Source organism: Pleurodeles waltl, chromosome 1_2 (genome assembly GCF_031143425.1).
Source record: "Pleurodeles waltl isolate 20211129_DDA chromosome 1_2, aPleWal1.hap1.20221129, whole genome shotgun sequence".
Lineage (NCBI taxonomy): Eukaryota > Metazoa > Chordata > Amphibia > Caudata > Salamandridae > Pleurodeles > Pleurodeles waltl.
The window spans coordinates 300,929,614-300,951,295 of NC_090437.1; positions in this window are offsets into that span (position 1 = coordinate 300,929,614).

Sequence of the window (21,682 nt, forward strand, 5' to 3'; positions counted from 1 at the left end):
CCTGGTCTCATTGTCAGAGGCACAGCATAACATAGCATGCCAGACATGGCCATGCAGTGCCATGCCAAGCCAACTGCCCCTTCCCCACGCTTGCTGCATCATGCATTTTCAAGGCATAGTCAATCAGAGGCCTGACTTTGTCTTTTTCTATCACTTCAAAATTCAACATGCTACCTTCTGACTGCAGCTAATAAGCGTTCTTTCACCTGCACAACATTTTACCCTGCATTAAATCAAAACCATTCAACCTATTTTATTATCTGCATGGCACCTTCCTCACATAATACAGCTCAATTCTGGCCCACCTTAGGCCATATTTGTGCTCTCCAGAACACCAATTTGAAGAAAAAACGAATTCATTCATAAATGAAGATAAGACCTTGCTCCTATTTAAACTACTTGAGCAAAAAGAGGGAGGTGGCAGGTGGGGGTGGCAAGATTTTTAAATGTGCCCAACTAATGCAATCAAAAAATGATTTAAATTGTTCCTGTATTTTTTTTAAGTAAAAATAATCTTTTTACGTGCAAAAAATCAAATACTTGATTTCTTTCAATCTAAAGATACTTTAAAGGCTGTGGCTGGATTCAAACCCCTGTCCATGAGTATCTTCCTGCACCAAAGGCACTAGACTTTGCCACTGAGCTAGAGGCCCTTGATGGGCTTCACTTGTGCAAGAGACCCTATCAGCATCTGACAGGCCGTGGTGTCATTGCTAATGGCTTCCCCTGCACAGGACACATCAGAGCCATGATAAAGGGAAGATTTGACAAATTAGAGATAGGGAAGCCCGTCTGGTCCAGTGGGTAAGTTCCTGCCTTCCACCCAGACAAGCAGGGTTCGATTCCCATGCCTGGCAGATGACACACTCAATTTCTCAGCAAGCAACTGTGAGTTACCCCCTTTTTTCTTGTAGTTTACCTTCCAAATCCTGCAACACCTTCACCACAAATACAGCCCAATCATTCCTCGATACTCATTCACTCAGTCATTCCACTTCTCCATTCTACAGGCTCAACAAAAACCAACAAGAACAAGAGCTGGTTCAGCAAGCAGATTTAAAGCCTCTCTTTGGATTTATCTTGATGCTGCTGCCCTCTAGTAATGTTATATGGCAACTGCAGCATAATCACAGGATTGAGAAAGGGGCAGTCCTATGCAAATAATCTCCTCCCATGATTACTTCTCTGAGCTTCTGTAGTGGTACGATGATAGGATCTTCAACAAATGGTCTTCAGCAGATTTCTAAAGTTGCCAAATTGTCTTAGGCTAAGGATTGTTCCAGTCGAAGGCCTTCAGATAAGGACCCCACCCTCACTTAGCAGTGTCCAGATTTACCTGCAGTAATGCTCTATACAGAACATGGGCGTTCGTGGGCTTACTGTAAAGGTTGCATGCTTAAACCGGGATGTCTAAAGTCCCAGTCCCAGTCCTGGTCTCATTGTCAGAGGCACAGCATAACATGGCATGCCAGACATGGCCATGCAGTGCCATGCCAAACCAACTGCCCCTTCCCCACGCTTGCTGCATCATGCATTTTCAAGGCATAGTCAATCAGAGGCCTGACTTTGTCTTTTTCTATCACTTCAAAATTCAACATGCTACCTTCTGACTGCAGCTAATAAGGGCTCTTTCACCTACACAACATTTTACCCTGCATTAAATCAAAACCATTCAACCTATTTTATTATCTGCATGGCACCTTCCTCACATAATACAGCTCAATTCTGGCCCCCCTTAGGCCATATTTGTGCTCTCCAGAACACCAATTTGAAGAAAAAACGAATTCATTCATAAATGAAGATAAGACCTTGCTCCTATTTAAACTACTTGAGCAAAAAGAGGGAGGTGGCAGGTGGGGGTGGCAAGATTTGTAAATGTGCCCAACTAATGCAATCAAATAATGAGTTAAATTGTTCCGGTATTTTTTTTAAGTAAAAATAATCTTTTTACGTGCAATAAATCAAATACTTGATTTTTTTCAATCTAAAGATACTTTAAAGGCTGTGGCTGGATTCAAACCCCTGTCCATGAGTATCTTCCTGCACCAAAGGCACTAGACTTTGCCACTGAGCTAGAGGCCCTTGATGGGCTTCACTTGTGCAAGAGACCCTATCAGCATCTGACAGGCCTTGGTGTCATTGCTAATGGCTTCCCCTGCACAGGACACATCAGAGCCATGATATAGGGAAGATTTGACAAGTTAGAGATAGGGAAGCCCTTTTGGTCCAGTGGGTAAGTTCCTGCCTTCCACCCAGACAAGCAGGGTTCGATTCCCATGCCTGGCAGATGACACACTCAATTTCTCAGCAAGCAACTGTGAGTTAACCCCTTTTTTCTTGTAGTTTACCTTCCAAATCCTGCAACACCTTCACCACAAATACAGTCCAATCATTCCTCGATACTCATTCACTCAGTCATTCCACTTCTCCATTCTACAGGCTCAACAAAAACCAACAAGAACAAGAGCTGGTTCAGCAAGCAGATTTAAAGCCTCGCTTTGGATTTATCTTGATGCTGCTGCCCTCTAGTAATGTTATATGGCAACTGCAGCATAATCACAGGATTGAGAAAGGGGCAGTCCTATGCAAATAATCTCCTCCCATGATTACTTCTCTGAGCTTCTGTAGTGGTACGATGATAGGATCTTCAACAAATGGTCTTCAGCAGATTTCTAAAGTTGCCAAATTGTCTTAGGCTAAGGATTGTTCCAGTCGAAGGCCTTCAGATAAGGACCCCACCCTCACTTAGCAGTGTCCAGATTTACCTGCAGTAATGCTCTATACAGAACATGGGCGTTCGTGGGCTTACTGTAAAGGTTGCATGCTTAAACCGGGATGTCTAATGTCCCAGTCCTGGTCTCATTGTCAGAGGCACAGCATAACATAGCATGCCAGACATGGCCATGCAGTGCCATGCCAAGCCAACTGCCCCTTCCCCACGCTTGCTGCATCATGCATTTTCAAGGCATAGTCAATCAGAGGCCTGACTTTGTCTTTTTCTATCACTTCAAAATTCAACATGCTACCTTCTGACTGCAGCTTATAAGGGCTCTTTCACCTGCACAACATTTTACCCTGCATTAAATCAAAACCATTCAACCTATTTTATTATCTGCATGGCACCTTCCTCACATAATACAGCTCAATTCTGGCCCCCCTTAGGCCATATTTGTGCTCTCCAGAACACCAATTTGAAGAAAAAACGAATTCATTCATAAATGAAGATAAGACCTTGCTCCTATTTAAACTACTTGAGCAAAAAGAGGGAGGTGGCAGGTGGGGGTGGCAAGATTTGTAAATGTGCCCAACTAATGCAATCAAATAATGAGTTAAATTGTTCCGGTATTTTTTTAAGTAAAAATAACCTTTTTACGTGCAAAAAATCAAATACTTGATTTTTTTCAATCTAAAGATACTTTAAAGGCTGTGGCTGGATTCAAACCCCTGTCCATGAGTATCTTCCTGCACCAAAGGCACTAGACTTTGCCACTGAGCTAGAGGCCCTTGATGGGCTTCACTTGTGCAAGAGACCCTATCAGCATCTGACAGGCCTTGGTGTCATTGCTAATGGCTTCCCCTGCACAGGACACATCAGAGCCATGATATAGCGAAGATTTGACAAGTTAGAGATAGGGAAGCCCGTCTGGTCCAGTGGGTAAGTTCCTGCCTTCCACCCAGACAAGCAGGGTTCGATTCCCATGCCTGGCAGATGACACATTTAATTTCTCAGCAAGCAACTGTGAGTTAACCCCTTTTTTCTTGTAGTTTACCTTCCAAATCCTGCAACACCTTCACCACAAATACAGTCCAATCATTCCTCGATACTCATTCACTCAGTCATTCCACTTCTCCATTCTACAGGCTCAACAAAAACCAACAAGAACAAGAGCTGGTTCAGCAAGCAGATTTAAAGCCTCGCTTTGGATTTATCTTGATGCTGCTACCCTCTAGTAATGTTATATGGCAACTGCAGCATAATCACAGGATTGAGAAAGGGGCAGTCCTATGCAAATAATCTCCTCCCATGATTACTTCTCTGAGCTTCTGTAGTGGTACGATGATAGGATCTTCAACAAATGGTCTTCAGCAGATTTCTAAAGTTGCCAAATTGTCTTAGGCTAAGGATTGTTCCAGTCGAAGGCCTTCAGATAAGGACCCCACCCTCACTTAGCAGTGTCCAGATTTACCTGCAGTAATGCTCTATACAGAACATGGGCGTTCGTGGGCTTACTGTAAAGGTTGCATGCTTAAACCGGGATGTCTAATGTCCCAGTCCTGGTCTCATTGTCAGAGGCACAGCATAACATAGCATGCCAGACATGGCCATGCAGTGCCATGCCAAGCCAACTGCCCCTTCCCCACGCTTGCTGCATCATGCATTTTCAAGGCATAGTCAATCAGAGGCCTGACTTTGTCTTTTTCTATCACTTCAAAATTCAACATGCTACCTTCTGACTGCAGCTAATAAGGGCTCTTTCACCTGCACAACATTTTACCCTGCATTAAATCAAAACCATTCAACCTATTTTATTATCTGCATGGCACCTTCCTCACATAATACAGCTCAATTCTGGCCCCCCTTAGGCCATATTTGTGCTCTCCAGAACACCAATTTGAAGAAAAAACAAATTCATTCATAAATGAAGATAAGACCTTGCTCCTATTTAAACTACTTGAGCAAAAAGAGGGAGGTGGCAGGTGGGGGTGGCAAGATTTGTAAATGTGCCCAACTAATGCAATCAAATAATGAGTTAAATTGTTCCTGTATTTTTTTAAAGTAAAAATAATCTTTTTACGTGCAAAAAATCAAATACTTGATTATTTTCAATTTACAGATACTTTAAAGGCTGAGGCTGGATTCAAACCCCTGTCCATGAGTATCTTCCTGCACCAAAGGCACTAGACTTTGCCACTGAGCTAGAGGCCCTTGATGGGCTTCACTTGTGCATGAGACCCTATCAACATCTGACAGGCCTTGGTGTCATTGCTAATGGCTTCCCCTGCACAGGACACATCAGAGCCATGATATAGGGAAGATTTGACAAGTTACAGATAGGGAAGCCCGTCTGGTCCAGTGGGTAAGTTTCTGCCTTCCACCCAGACAAGCAGGGTTCGATTCCCATGCCTGGCAGATGTGACACTCAATTTCTCAGCAAGCAACTGTGAGTTAACCCCTTTTTTCTTGTAGTTTACCTTCCAAATCCTGCAACACCTTCACCACAAATACAGTCCAATCATTCCTCGATACTCATTCACTCAGTCATTCCACTTCTCCATTCTACAGGGTCAACAAAAACCAACAAGAACAAGAGCTGGTTCAGCAAGCAGATTTAAAGCCTCGCTTTGGATTTATCTTGATGCTGCTGCCCTCTAGTAATGTTATATGGCAACTGCAGCATAATCACAGGATTGAGAAAGGGGCAGTCCTATGCAAATAATCTCCTCCCATGATTACTTCTCTGAGCTTCTGTAGTGGTACGATGATAGGATCTTCAACAAATGGTCTTCAGCAGATTTCTAAAGTTGCCAAATTGTCTTAGGCTAAGGATTGTTCCAGTCGAAGGCCTTCAGATAAGGACCCCACCCTCACTTAGCAGTGTCCAGATTTACCTGCAGTAATGCTCTATACAGAACATGGGCGTTCGTGGGCTTACTGTAAAGGTTGCATGCTTAAACCGGGATGTCTAATGTCCCAGTCCTGGTCTCATTGTCAGAGGCACAGCATAACATAGCATGCCAGACATGGCCATGCAGTGCCATGCCAAGCCAACTGCCCCTTCCCCACGCTTGCTGCATCATGCATTTTCAAGGCATAGTCAATCAGAGGCCTGACTGTCTTTTTCTATCACTTCAAAATTCAACATGCTACCTTCTGACTGCAGCTAATAAGGGCTCTTTCACCTGCACAACATTTTACCCTTCATTAAATCAAAACCATTCAACCTATTTTATTATCTGCATGGCACCTTCCTCACATAATACAGCTCAATTCTGGCCCCCCTTAGGCCATATTTGTGCTCTCCAGAACACCAATTTGAAGAAAAAACGAATTCGTTCATAAATGAAGATAAGACCTTGCTCCTATTTAAACTACTTGAGCAAAAAGAGGGAGGTGGCAGGTGGGGGTAGCAAGATTTGTAAATGTGCCCAACTAATGCAATCAAATAATGAGTTAAATTGTTCCTGTATTTTTTTAAAGTAAAAATAATCTTTTTACAAAGAAGAAATCAAATACTTGATTTTTTTCAATCTAAAGATACTTTAAAGGCTGTGGCTGGATTCAAACCCCTGTCCAAGAGTATCTTCCTGCACCAAAGGTACTAGACTTTGCCACTGAGCTAGATGCCCTTGATGGTCTTCAGTTGTGCAAGAGACCCTATCAGCATCTGACAGGCCTTGGTGTCATTGCTAATGGCTTCCCCTGCACAGGACACATCAGAGCCATGATATAGGGAAGATTTGACAAGTTAGAGATAGGGAAGCCCGTCTGGTCCAGTGGGTAAGTTCCTGCCTTCCACCCAAACAAGCAGGGTTCGATTCCCATGCCTGGCAGATGACACACTCAATCTCTCAGCAAGCATCTGTGAGTTAACCCCTTTTTTCTTGTAGTTTCCCTTCCAAATCCTGCTACACCTTCAACACAAATACAGTCCAATCATTCCTCGATACTCATTCACTCAGTCATTCCACTTCTCCATTCTACAGGCTCAACAAAAACGAACAAGAACAAGAGCTAGTTCAGCAAGCAGATTTAAAGCCTCGCTTTGGATTTATCTTGATGCTGCTGCCCTCTAGTAATGTTATATGGCAACTGCAGCATAATCACAGGATTGAGAAAGGGGCAGTCCTATGCAAATAATCTCCTCCCATGATTACTTCTCTGAGCTTCTGTAGTGGTACGATGATAGGATCTTCAACAAATGGTCTTCAGCAGATTTCTAAAGTTGCCAAATTGTCTTAGGCTAAGGATTGTTCCAGTCGAAGGCCTTCAGATAAGGACCCCACCCTCACTTAGCAGTGTCCAGATTTACCTGCAGTAATGCTCTATACAGAACATGGGCATTTGTGGGCTTACTGTAAAGGTTGCATGCTTAAACCGGGATGTCTAAAGTCCCAGTCCTGGTCTCATTGTCAGAGGCACAGCATAACATAGCATGCCAGACATGGCCATGCAGTGCCATGCCAAGCCAACTGCTCCTTCCCCACGCTTGCTGCATCATGCATTTTCAAAGCATAGTCAATCAGAGGCCTGACTTTGTCTTTTTCTATCACTTCAAAATTCAACATGCTACCTTCTGAATGCAGCTAATAAGGGTTCTTTCACCTGCACAACATTTTACCCTGCATTAAATCAAAACCATTCAACCTATTTTATTATCTGCATGGCACCTTCCTCACATAATACAGCTCAATTCTGGCCCCCCTTAGGCCATATTTGTGCTCTCCAGAACACCAATTTGAAGAAAAAACGAATTCATTCATAAATGAAGATAAGACCTTGCTCCTATTTAAACTACTTGAGCAAAAAGAGGGAGGTGGCAGGTGGGGGTGGCAAGATTTTTAAATGTGCCCAACTAATGCAATCAAAAAATGATTTAAATTGTTCCTGTATTTTTTTTAAGTAAAAATAATCTTTTTACGTGCAAAAAATCTAATACTTGATTTTTTTCAATCTAAAGATACTTTAAAGGCTGAGGCTGGATTCAAACCCCTGTCCATGAGTATCTTCCTGCACCAAAGGCACTAGACTTTGCCACTGAGCTAGAGGCCCTTGATGGGCTTCACTTGTGCAAGAGACCCTATCAGCATCTGACAGGCCTTGGTGTCATTGCTAATGGCTTCCCCTGCACAGGACACATCAGAGCCATGATATAGCGAAGATTTGACAAGTTAGAGATAGGGAAACCCGTCTGGTCCAGTGGGTAAGTTCCTGCCTTCCACGAAGACAAGCAGGGTTCGATTCCCATGCCTGGCAGATGACACATTCAATTTCTCAGCAAGCAACTGTGAGTTAAACCCTTTTTTCTTGTAGTTTACCTTCCAAATCCTGCAACACCTTCACCACAAATACAGTCCAATCATTCCTCGATACTCATTCACTCAGTCATTCCACTTCTCCATTCTACAGGCTCAACAAAAACCAACAAGAACAAGAGCTGGTTCAGCAAGCAGATTTAAAGCCTCTCTTTGGATTTATCTTGATGCTGCTGCCCTCTAGTAATGTTATATGGCAACTGCAGCATAATCACAGGATTGAGAAAGGGGCAGTCCTATGCAAATAATCTCCTCCCATGATTACTTCTCTGAGCTTCTGTAGTGGTACGATGATAGGATCTTCAACAAATGGTCTTCAGCAGATTTCTAAAGTTGCCAAATTGTCTTAGGCTAAGGATTGTTCCAGTCGAAGGCCTTCAGATAAGGACCCCACCCTCACTTAGCAGTGTCCAGATTTACCTGCAGTAATGCTCTATACAGAACATGGGCGTTCGTGGGCTTACTGTAAAGGTTGCATGCTTAAACCGGGATGTCTAAAGTCCCAGTCCTGGTCTCATTGTCAGAGGCACAGTATAACATAGCATGCCAGACATGGCCATGCAGTGCCATGCCAAACCAACTGCCCCTTCCCCACGCTTGCTGCATCATGTATTTTCAAGGCATAGTCAATCAGAGGCCTGACTTTGTCTTTTTCTATCACTTCAAAATTCAACATGCTACCTTCTGACTGCAGCTAATAAGGGCTCTTTCACCTGCACAACATTTTACCCTGCATTAAATCAAAACCATTCAACCTATTTTATTATCTGCATGGCACCTTCCTCACATAATACAGCTCAATTCTGGCCCCCCTTAGGCCATATTTGTGCTCTCCAGAACACCAATTTGAAGAAAAAACGAATTCATTCATAAATGAAGATAAGACCTTGCTCCTATTTAAACTACTTGAGCAAAAAGAGGGAGGTGGCAGGTGGGGGTGGCAAGATTTGTAAATGTGCCCAACTAATGCAATCAAATAATGAGTTAAATTGTTCCTGTATTTTTTTAAAGTAAAAATAATCTTTTTACGTGCAAAAAATCAAATACTTGATTTTTTGCAATCTACAGATACTTTAAATGCTGAGGCTGGATTCAAACCCCTGTCCATGAGTATCTTCCTGCACCAAAGGCACTAGACTTTGCCACTGAGCTAGAGGCCCTTGATGGGCTTCACTTGTGCAAGAGACCCTATCAGCATCTGACAGGCCTTGGTGTCATTGCTAATGGCTTCCCCTGCACAGGACACATCAGAGCCATGATATAGGGAAGATTTGACAAGTTAGAGCTAGGGAAGCCCGTCTGGTCCAGTGGGTAAGTTCCTGCTTTCCACCCAGACAAGCAGGGTTCGATTCCCATGCCTGGCAGATGACACACTCAATCTCTCAGCAAGCATCTGTGAGTTAACCCCTTTTTTCTTGTAGTTTCCCTTCCAAATCCTGCAACACCTTCAACACAAATACAGTCCAATCATTCCTCGATACTCATTCACTCAGTCATTCCACTTCTCCATTCTGCAGGCTCAACAAAAACGAACAAGAACAAGAGCTAGTTCAGCAAGCAGATTTAAAGCCTCGCTTTGGATTTATCTTGATGCTGCTGCCCTCTAGTAATGTTATATGGCAACTGCAGCATAATCACAGGATTGAGAAAGGGGCAGTCCTATGCAAATAATCTCCTCCCATGATTACTTCTCTGAGCTTCTGTAGTGGTACGATGATAGGATCTTCAACAAATGGTCTTCAGCAGATTTCTAAAGTTGCCAAATTGTCTTAGGCTAAGGATTGTTCCAGTCGAAGGCCTTCAGATAAGGACCCCACCCTCACTTAGCAGTGTCCAGATTTACTTGCAGTAATGCTCTATACAGAACATGGGCATTCGTGGGCTTACTGTAAAGGTTGCATGCTTAAACCGGGATGTCTAAAGTCCCAGTCCTGGTTTCATTGTCAGAGGCACAGCATAACATAGCATGCCAGACATGGCCATGCAGTGCCATGCCAAGCCAACTGCCCCTTCCCCACGCTTGCTGCATCATGCATTTTCAAGGCATAGTCAATCAGAGGCCTGACTTTGTCTTTTTCTATCACTTCAAAATTCAACATGCTACCTTCTGACTGCAGCTAATAAGCGTTCTTTCACCTGCACAACATTTTACCCTGCATTAAATCAAAACCATTCAACCTATTTTATTATCTGCATGGCACCTTCCTCACATAATACAGCTCAATTCTGGCCCCCCTTAGGCCATATTTGTGCTCTCCAGAACACCAATTTGAAGAAAAAACGAATTCATTCATAAATGAAGATAAGACCTTGCTCCTATTTAAACTACTTGAGCAAAAAGAGGGAGGTGGCAGGTGGGGGTGGCAAGATTTGTAAATGTGCCCAACTAATGCAATCAAATAATGAGTTAAATTGTTCCGGTATTTTTTTTAAGTAAAAATAATCTTTTTACGTGCAATAAATCAAATACTTGATTTTTTTCAATCTAAAGATACTTTAAAGGCTGTGGCTGGATTCAAACCCCTGTCCATGAGTATCTTCCTGCACCAAAGGCACTAGACTTTGCCACTGAGCTAGAGGCCCTTGATGGGCTTCACTTGTGCAAGAGACCCTATCAGCATCTGACAGGCCTTGGTGTCATTGCTAATGGCTTCCCCTGCACAGGACACATCAGAGCCATGATATAGGGAAGATTTGACGAGTTAGAGATAGGGAAGCCCTTTTGGTCCAGTGGGTAAGTTCCTGCCTTCCACCCAGACAAGCAGGGTTCGATTCCCATGCCTGGCAGATGACACACTCAATTTCTCAGCAAGCAACTGTGAGTTAACCCCTTTTTTCTTGTAGTTTACCTTCCAAATCCTGCAACACCTTCACCACAAATACAGTCCAATCATTCCTCGATACTCATTCACTCAGTCATTCCACTTCTCCATTCTACAGGCTCAACAAAAACCAACAAGAACAAGAGCTGGTTCAGCAAGCAGATTTAAAGCCTCGCTTTGGATTTATCTTGATGCTGCTGCCCTCTAGTAATGTTATATGGCAACTGCAGCATAATCACAGGATTGAGAAAGGGGCAGTCCTATGCAAATAATCTCCTCCCATGATTACTTCTCTGAGCTTCTGTAGTGGTACGATGATAGGATCTTCAACAAATGGTCTTCAGCAGATTTCTAAAGTTGCCAAATTGTCTTAGGCTAAGGATTGTTCCAGTCGAAGGCCTTCAGATAAGGACCCCACCCTCACTTAGCAGTGTCCAGATTTACCTGCAGTAATGCTCTATACAGAACATGGGCGTTTGTGGGCTTACTGTAAAGGTTGCATGCTTAAACCGGGATGTCTAATGTCCCAGTCCTGGTCTCATTGTCAGAGGCACAGCATAACATAGCATGCCAGACATGGCCATGCAGTGCCATGCCAAGCCAACTGCCCCTTCCCCACGCTTGCTGCATCATGCATTTTCAAGGCATAGTCAATCAGAGGCCTGACTTTGTCTTTTTCTATCACTTCAAAATTCAACATGCTACCTTCTGACTGCAGCTTATAAGGGCTCTTTCACCTGCACAACATTTTACCCTGCATTAAATCAAAACCATTCAACCTATTTTATTATCTGCATGGCACCTTCCTCACATAATACAGCTCAATTCTGGCCCCCCTTAGGCCATATTTGTGCTCTCCAGAACACCAATTTGAAGAAAAAACGAATTCATTCATAAATGAAGATAAGACCTTGCTCCTATTTAAACTACTTGAGCAAAAAGAGGGAGGTGGCAGGTGGGGGTGGCAAGATTTGTAAATGTGCCCAACTAATGCAATCAAATAATGAGTTAAATTGTTCCGGTATTTTTTTAAGTAAAAATAACCTTTTTACGTGCAAAAAATCAAATACTTGATTTTTTTCAATCTAAAGATACTTTAAAGGCTGTGGCTGGATTCAAACCCCTGTCCATGAGTATCTTCCTGCACCAAAGGCACTAGACTTTGCCACTGAGCTAGAGGCCCTTGATGGGTTTCACTTGTGCAAGAGACCCTATCAGCATCTGACAGGCCTTGGTGTCATTGCTAATGGCTTCCCCTGCACAGGACACATCAGAGCCATGATATAGGGAAGATTTGACAAGTTAGAGATAGGGAAGCCCGTCTGGTCCAGTGGGTAAGTTTCTGCCTTCCACCCAGACAAGCAGGGTTCGATTCCCATGCCTGGCAGATGTGACACTCAATTTCTCAGCAAGCAACTGTGAGTTAACCCCTTTTTTCTTGTAGTTTACCTTCCAAATCCTGCAACACCTTCACCACAAATACAGTCCAATCATTCCTCGATACTCATTCACTCAGTCATTCCACTTCTCCATTCTACAGGCTCAACAAAAACCAACAAGAACAAGAGCTGGTTCAGCAAGCAGATTTAAAGCCTCGCTTTGGATTTATCTTGATGCTGCTGCCCTCTAGTAATGTTATATGGCAACTGCAGCATAATCACAGGATTGAGAAAGGGGCAGTCCTATGCAAATAATCTCCTCCCATGATTACTTCTCTGAGCTTCTGTAGTGGTACGATGATAGGATCTTCAACAAATGGTCTTCAGCAGATTTCTAAAGTTGCCAAATTGTCTTAGGCTAAGGATTGTTCCAGTCGAAGGCCTTCAGATAAGGACCCCACCCTCACTTAGCAGTGTCCAGATTTACCTGCAGTAATGCTCTATACAGAACATGGGCGTTCGTGGGCTTACTGTAAAGGTTGCATGCTTAAACCGGGATGTCTAATGTCCCAGTCCTGGTCTCATTGTCAGAGGCACAGCATAACATAGCATGCCAGACATGGCCATGCAGTGCCATGCCAAGCCAACTGCCCCTTCCCCACGCTTGCTGCATCATGCATTTTCAAGGCATAGTCAATCAGAGGCCTGACTTTGTCTTTTTCTATCACTTCAAAATTCAACATGCTACCTTCTGACTGCAGCTAATAAGGGCTCTTTCACCTGCACAACATTTTACCCTTCATTAAATCAAAACCATTCAACCTATTTTATTATCTGCATGGCACCTTCCTCACATAATACAGCTCAATTCTGGCCCCCCTTAGGCCATATTTGTGCTCTCCAGAACACCAATTTGAAGAAAAAACGAATTCATTCATAAATGAAGATAAGACCTTGCTCCTATTTAAACTACTTGAGCAAAAAGAGGGAGGTGGCAGGTGGGGGTAGCAAGATTTGTAAATGTGCCCAACTAATGCAATCAAATAATGAGTTAAATTGTTCCTGTATTTTTTTAAAGTAAAAATAATCTTTTTACAAAGAAGAAATCAAATACTTGATTTTTTTCAATCTAAAGATACTTTAAAGGCTGTGGCTGGATTCAAACCCCTGTCCAAGAGTATCTTCCTGCACCAAAGGTACTAGACTTTGCCACTGAGCTAGATGCCCTTGATGGTCTTCAGTTGTGCAAGAGACCCTATCAGCATCTGACAGGCCTTGGTGTCATTGCTAATGGCTTCCCCTGCACAGGACACATCAGAGCCATGATATAGGGAAGATTTGACAAGTTAGAGATAGGGAAGCCCGTCTGGTCCAGTGGGTAAGTTCCTGCCTTCCACCCAGACAAGCAGGGTTCGATTCCCATGCCTGGCAGATGACACACTCAATCTCTCAGCAAGCATCTGTGAGTTAACCCCTTTTTTCTTGTAGTTTCCCTTCCAAATCCTGCTACACCTTCAACACAAATACAGTCCAATCATTCCTCGATACTCATTCACTCAGTCATTCCACTTCTCCATTCTACAGGCTCAACAAAAACGAACAAGAACAAGAGCTAGTTCAGCAAGCAGATTTAAAGCCTCGCTTTGGATTTATCTTGATGCTGCTGCCCTCTAGTAATGTTATATGGCAACTGCAGCATAATCACAGGATTGAGAAAGGGGCAGTCCTATGCAAATAATCTCCTCCCATGATTACTTCTCTCAGCTTCTGTAGTGGTACGATGATAGGATCTTCAACAAATGGTCTTCAGCAGATTTCTAAAGTTGCCAAATTGTCTTAGGCTAAGGATTGTTCCAGTCGAAGGCCTTCAGATAAGGACCCCACCCTCACTTAGCAGTGTCCAGATTTACCTGCAGTAATGCTCTATACAGAACATGGGCATTTGTGGGCTTACTGTAAAGGTTGCATGCTTAAACCGGGATGTCTAAAGTCCCAGTCCTGGTCTCATTGTCAGAGGCACAGCATAACATAGCATGCCAGACATGGCCATGCAGTGCCATGCCAAGCCAACTGCTCCTTCCCCACGCTTGCTGCATCATGCATTTTCAAAGCATAGTCAATCAGAGGCCTGACTTTGTCTTTTTCTATCACTTCAAAATTCAACATGCTACCTTCTGAATGCAGCTAATAAGGGTTCTTTCACCTGCACAACATTTTACCCTGCATTAAATCAAAACCATTCAACCTATTTTATTATCTGCATGGCACCTTCCTCACATAATACAGCTCAATTCTGGCCCCCCTTAGGCCATATTTGTGCTCTCCAGAACACCAATTTGAAGAAAAAACGAATTCATTCATAAATGAAGATAAGACCTTGCTCCTATTTAAACTACTTGAGCAAAAAGAGGGAGGTGGCAGGTGGGGGTGGCAAGATTTTTAAATGTGCCCAACTAATGCAATCAAAAAATGATTTAAATTGTTCCTGTATTTTTTTTAAGTAAAAATAATCTTTTTACGTGCAAAAAATCTAATACTTGATTTTTTTCAATCTAAAGATACTTTAAAGGCTGAGGCTGGATTCAAACCCCTGTCCATGAGTATCTTCCTGCACCAAAGGCACTAGACTTTGCCACTGAGCTAGAGGCCCTTGATGGGCTTCACTTGTGCAAGAGACCCTATCAGCATCTGACAGGCCTTGGTGTCATTGCTAATGGCTTCCCCTGCACAGGACACATCAGAGCCATGATATAGCGAAGATTTGACAAGTTAGAGATAGGGAAACCCGTCTGGTCCAGTGGGTAAGTTCCTGCCTTCCACGAAGACAAGCAGGGTTCGATTCCCATGCCTGGCAGATGACACATTCAATTTCTCAGCAAGCAACTGTGAGTTAAACCCTTTTTTCTTGTAGTTTACCTTCCAAATCCTGCAACACCTTCACCACAAATACAGTCCAATCATTCCTCGATACTCATTCACTCAGTCATTCCACTTCTCCATTCTACAGGCTCAACAAAAACCAACAAGAACAAGAGCTGGTTCAGCAAGCAGATTTAAAGCCTCTCTTTGGATTTATCTTGATGCTGCTGCCCTCTAGTAATGTTATATGGCAACTGCAGCATAATCACAGGATTGAGAAAGGGGCAGTCCTATGCAAATAATCTCCTCCCATGATTACTTCTCTGAGCTTCTGTAGTGGTACGATGATAGGATCTTCAACAAATGGTCTTCAGCAGATTTCTAAAGTTGCCAAATTGTCTTAGGCTAAGGATTGTTCCAGTCGAAGGCCTTCAGATAAGGACCCCACCCTCACTTAGCAGTGTCCAGATTTACCTGCAGTAATGCTCTATACAGAACATGGGCGTTCGTGGGCTTACTGTAAAGGTTGCATGCTTAAACCGGGATGTCTAAAGTCCCAGTCCTGGTCTCATTGTCAGAGGCACAGTATAACATAGCATGCCAGACATGGCCATGCAGTGCCATGCCAAACCAACTGCCCCTTCCCCACGCTTGCTGCATCATGTATTTTCAAGGCATAGTCAATCAGAGGCCTGACTTTGTCTTTTTCTATCACTTCAAAATTCAACATGCTACCTTCTGACTGCAGCTAATAAGGGCTCTTTCACCTGCACAACATTTTACCCTGCATTAAATCAAAACCATTCAACCTATTTTATTATCTGCATGGCACCTTCCTCACATAATACAGCTCAATTCTGGCCCCCCTTAGGCCATATTTGTGCTCTCCAGAACACCAATTTGAAGAAAAAACGAATTCATTCATAAATGAAGATAAGACCTTGCTCCTATTTAAACTACTTGAGCAAAAAGAGGGAGGTGGCAGGTGGGGGTGGCAAGATTTGTAAATGTGCCCAACTAATGCAATCAAATAATGAGTTAAATTGTTCCTGTATTTTTTTAAAGTAAAAATAATCTTTTTACGTGCAAAAAATCAAATACTTGATTTTTTGCAATCTACAGATACTTTAAATGCTGAGGCTGGATTCAAACCCCTGTCCATGAGTATCTTCCTGCACCAAAGGCACTAGACTTTGCCACTGAGCTAGAGGCCCTTGATGGGCTTCACTTGTGCAAGAGACCCTATCAACATCTGACAAGCCTTGGTGTCATTGCTAATGGCTTCCCCTGCACAGGACACATCAGAGCCATGATATAGGGAAGATTTGACAAGTTAGAGATAGGGAAGCCCGTCTGGTCCAGTGGGTAAGTTCCTGCCTTCCACCCAGACAAGCAGGGTTCGATTCCCATGCCTGGCAGATGACACACTCAATTTCTCAGCAAGCAACTGTGAGTTAACCCCTTTTTTCTTGTAGTTTACCTTCCAAATCCTGCAACACCTTCACCACAAATACAGTCCAATCATTCCTCGATACTCATTCACTCAGTCATTCCACTTCTCCATTCTACAGGCTCAACAAAAACCAACAAGAACAAGAGCTGGTTCAGCAAGCAGATTTAAAGCCTCGCTTTGGATTTATCTTGATGCTGCTGCCCTCTAGTAATGTTATATGGCAACTGCAGCATAATCACAGGATTGAGAAAGGGGCAGTCCTATGCAAATAATCTCCTCCCATGATTACTTCTCTGAGCTTCTGTAGTGGTACGATGATAGGATCTTCAACAAATGGTCTTCAGCAGATTTCTAAAGTTGCCAAATTGTCTTAGGCTAAGGATTGTTCCAGTCGAAGGCCTTCAGATAAGGACCCCACCCTCACTTAGCAGTGTCCAGATTTACCTGCAGTAATGCTCTATACAGAACATGGGCGTTCGTGGGCTTACTGTAAAGGTTGCATGCTTAAACCGGGATGTCTAATGTCCCAGTCCTGGTCTCATTGTCAGAGGCACAGCATAACATAGCATGCCAGGCATGGCCATGCAGTGCCATGCCAAGCCAACTGCCCCATCCCCACGCTTGCTGCATCATGCATTTTCAAGGCATAGTCAATCAGAGGCCTGACTTTGTCTTTTTCTATCACTTCAAAATTCAACATGCTACCTTCTGACTGCAGCTTATAAGGGCTCTTTCACCTGCACAACATTTTACCCTGCATTAAATCAAAACCATTCAACCTATTTTATTATCTGCATGGCACCTTCCTCACATAATACAGCTCAATTCTGGCCCCCCTTAGGCCATATTTGTGCTCTCCAGAACACCAATTTGAAGAAAAAACGAATTCATTCATAAATGAAGATAAGACCTTGCTCCTATTTAAACTACTTGAGCAAAAAGAGGGAGGTGGCAGGTGGGGGTGGCAAGATTTGTAAATGTGCCCAACTAATGCAATCAAATAATGAGTTAAATTGTTCCGGTATTTTTTTAAAGTAAAAATAATCTTTTTACGTGCAAAAAATCAAATACTTGATTTTTTTCAATCTAAAGATACTTTAAAGGCTGTGGCTGGATTCAAACCCCTGTCCATGAGTATCTTCCTGCACCAAAGGCACTAGACTTTGCCACTGAGCTAGAGGCCCTTGATGGGCTTCACTTGTGCAAGAGACCCTATCAGCATCTGACAGGCCTTGGTGTCATTGCTAATGGCTTCCCCTGCACAGGACACATCAGAGCCATGATATAGGGAAGATTTGACAAGTTAGAGCTAGGGAAGCCCGTCTGGTCCAGTGGGTAAGTTCCTGCTTTCCACCCAGACAAGCAGGGTTCGATTCCCATGCCTGGCAGATGACACACTCAATCTCTCAGCAAGCATCTGTGAGTTAACCCCTTTTTTCTTGTAGTTTCCCTTCCAAATCCTGCAACACCTTCAACACAAATACAGTCCAATCATTCCTCGATACTCATTCACTCAGTCATTCCACTTCTCCATTCTACAGGCTCAACAAAAACGAACAAGAACAAGAGCTAGTTCAGCAAGCAGATTTAAAGCCTCGCTTTGGATTTATCTTGATGCTGCTGCCCTCTAGTAATGTTATATGGCAACTGCAGCATAATCACAGGATTGAGAAAGGGGCAGTCCTATGCAAATAATCTCCTCCCATGATTACTTCTCTGAGCTTCTGTAGTGGTACGATGATAGGATCTTCAACAAATGGTCTTCAGCAGATTTCTAAAGTTGCCAAATTGTCTTAGGCTAAGGATTGTTCCAGTCGAAGGCCTTCAGATAAGGACCCCACCCTCACTTAGCAGTGTCCAGATTTACTTGCAGTAATGCTCTATACAGAACATGGGCATTCGTGGGCTTACTGTAAAGGTTGCATGCTTAAACCGGGATGTCTAAAGTCCCAGTCCTGGTCTCATTGTCAGAGGCACAGCATAACATAGCATGCCAGACATGGCCATGCAGTGCCATGCCAAGCCAACTGCCCCTTCCCCACGCTTGCTGCATCATGCATTTTCAAGGCATAGTCAATCAGAGGCCTGACTTTGTCTTTTTCTATCACTTCAAAATTCAACATGCTACCTTCTGACTGCAGCTAATAAGCGTTCTTTCACCTGCACAACATTTTACCCTGCATTAAATCAAAACCATTCAACCTATTTTATTATCTGCATGGCACCTTCCTCACATAATACAGCTCAATTCTGGCCCCCCTTAGGCCATATTTGTGCTCTCCAGAACACCAATTTGAAGAAAAAACGAATTCATTCATAAATGAAGATAAGACCTTGCTCCTATTTAAACTACTTGAGCAAAAAGAGGGAGGTGGCAGGTGGGGGTGGCAAGATTTTTAAATGTGCCCAACTAATGCAATCAAAAAATGATTTAAATTGTTCCTGTATTTTTTTTAAGTAAAAATAATCTTTTTACGTGCAAAAAATCAAATACTTGATTTCTTTCAATCTAAAGATACTTTAAAGGCTGTGGCTGGATTCAAACCCCTGTCCATGAGTATCTTCCTGCACCAAAGGCACTAGACTTTGCCACTGAGCTAGAGGCCCTTGATGGGCTTCACTTGTGCAAGAGACCCTATCAGCATCTGACAGGCCGTGGTGTCATTGCTAATGGCTTCCCCTGCACAGGACACATCAGAGCCATGATAAAGGGAAGATTTGACAAATTAGAGATAGGGAAGCCCGTCTGGTCCAGTGGGTAAGTTCCTGCCTTCCACCCAGACAAGCAGGGTTCGATTCCCATGCCTGGCAGATGACACACTCAATTTCTCAGCAAGCAACTGTGAGTTACCCCCTTTTTTCTTGTAGTTTACCTTCCAAATCCTGCAACACCTTCACCACAAATACAGCCCAATCATTCCTCGATACTCATTCACTCAGTCATTCCACTTCTCCATTCTACAGGCTCAACAAAAACCAACAAGAACAAGAGCTGGTTCAGCAAGCAGATTTAAAGCCTCTCTTTGGATTTATCTTGATGCTGCTGCCCTCTAGTAATGTTATATGGCAACTGCAGCATAATCACAGGATTGAGAAAGGGGCAGTCCTATGCAAATAATCTCCTCCCATGATTACTTCTCTGAGCTTCTGTAGTGGTACGATGATAGGATCTTCAACAAATGGTCTTCAGCAGATTTCTAAAGTTGCCAAATTGTCTTAGGCTAAGGATTGTTCCAGTCGAAGGCCTTCAGATAAGGACCCCACCCTCACTTAGCAGTGTCCAGATTTACCTGCAGTAATGCTCTATACAGAACATGGGCGTTCGTGGGCTTACTGTAAAGGTTGCATGCTTAAACCGGGATGTCTAAAGTCCCAGTCCTGGTCTCATTGTCAGAGGCACAGCATAACATGGCATGCCAGACATGGCCATGCAGTGCCATGCCAAACCAACTGCCCCTTCCCCACGCTTGCTGCATCATGCATTTTCAAGGCATAGTCAATCAGAGGCCTGACTTTGTCTTTTTCTATCACTTCAAAATTCAACATGCTACCTTCTGACTGCAGCTAATAAGGGCTCTTTCACCTACACAACATTTTACCCTGCATTAAATCAAAATCATTCAACCTATTTTATTATCTGCATGGCACCTTCCTCACATAATACAGCTCAATTCTGGCCCCCCTTAGGCCATATTTGTGCTCTCCAGAACACCAATTTGAAGAAAAAACGAATTCATTCATAAATGAAGATAAGACCTTGCTCCTATTTAAACTACTTGAGCAAAAAGAGGGAGGTGGCAGGTGGGGGTGGCAAGATTTGTAAATGTGCCCAACTAATGCAATCAAATAATGAGTTAAATTGTTCCGGTATTTTTTTTAAGTAAAAATAATCTTTTTACGTGCAATAAATCAAATACTTGATTTTTTTCAATCTAAAGATACTTTAAAGGCTGTGGCTGGATTCAAACCCCTGTCCATGAGTATCTTCCTGCACCAAAGGCACTAGACTTTGCCACTGAGCTAGAGGCCCTTGATGGGCTTCACTTGTGCAAGAGACCCTATCAGCATCTGACAGGCCGTGGTGTCATTGCTAATGGCTTCCCCTGCACAGGACACATCAGAGCCATGATAAAGGGAAGATTTGACAAATTAGAGATAGGGAAGCCCGTCTGGTCCAGTGGGTAAGTTCCTGCCTTCCACCCAGACAAGCAGGGTTCGATTCCCATGCCTGGCAGATGACACACTCAATTTCTCAGCAAGCAACTGTGAGTTACCCCCTTTTTTCTTGTAGTTTACCTTCCAAATCCTGCAACACCTTCACCACAAATACAGCCCAATCATTCCTCGATACTCATTCACTCAGTCATTCCACTTCTCCATTCTACAGGCTCAACAAAAACCAACAAGAACAAGAGCTGGTTCAGCAAGCAGATTTAAAGCCTCTCTTTGGATTTATCTTGATGCTGCTGCCCTCTAGTAATGTTATATGGCAACTGCAGCATAATCACAGGATTGAGAAAGGGGCAGTCCTATGCAAATAATCTCCTCCCATGATTACTTCTCTGAGCTTCTGTAGTGGTACGATGATAGGATCTTCAACAAATGGTCTTCAGCAGATTTCTAAAGTTGCCAAATTGTCTTAGGCTAAGGATTGTTCCAGTCGAAGGCCTTCAGATAAGGACCCCACCCTCACTTAGCAGTGTCCAGATTTACCTGCAGTAATGCTCTATACAGAACATGGGCGTTCGTGGGCTTACTGTAAAGGTTGCATGCTTAAACCGGGATGTCTAAAGTCCCAGTCCTGGTCTCATTGTCAGAGGCACAGCATAACATGGCATGCCAGACATGGCCATGCAGTGCCATGCCAAACCAACTGCCCCTTCCCCACGCTTGCTGCATCATGCATTTTCAAGGCATAGTCAATCAGAGGCCTGACTTTGTCTTTTTCTATCACTTCAAAATTCAACATGCTACCTTCTGACTGCAGCTAATAAGGGCTCTTTCACCTACACAACATTTTACCCTGCATTAAATCAAAATCATTCAACCTATTTTATTATCTGCATGGCACCTTCCTCACATAATACAGCTCAATTCTGGCCCCCCTTAGGCCATATTTGTGCTCTCCAGAACAC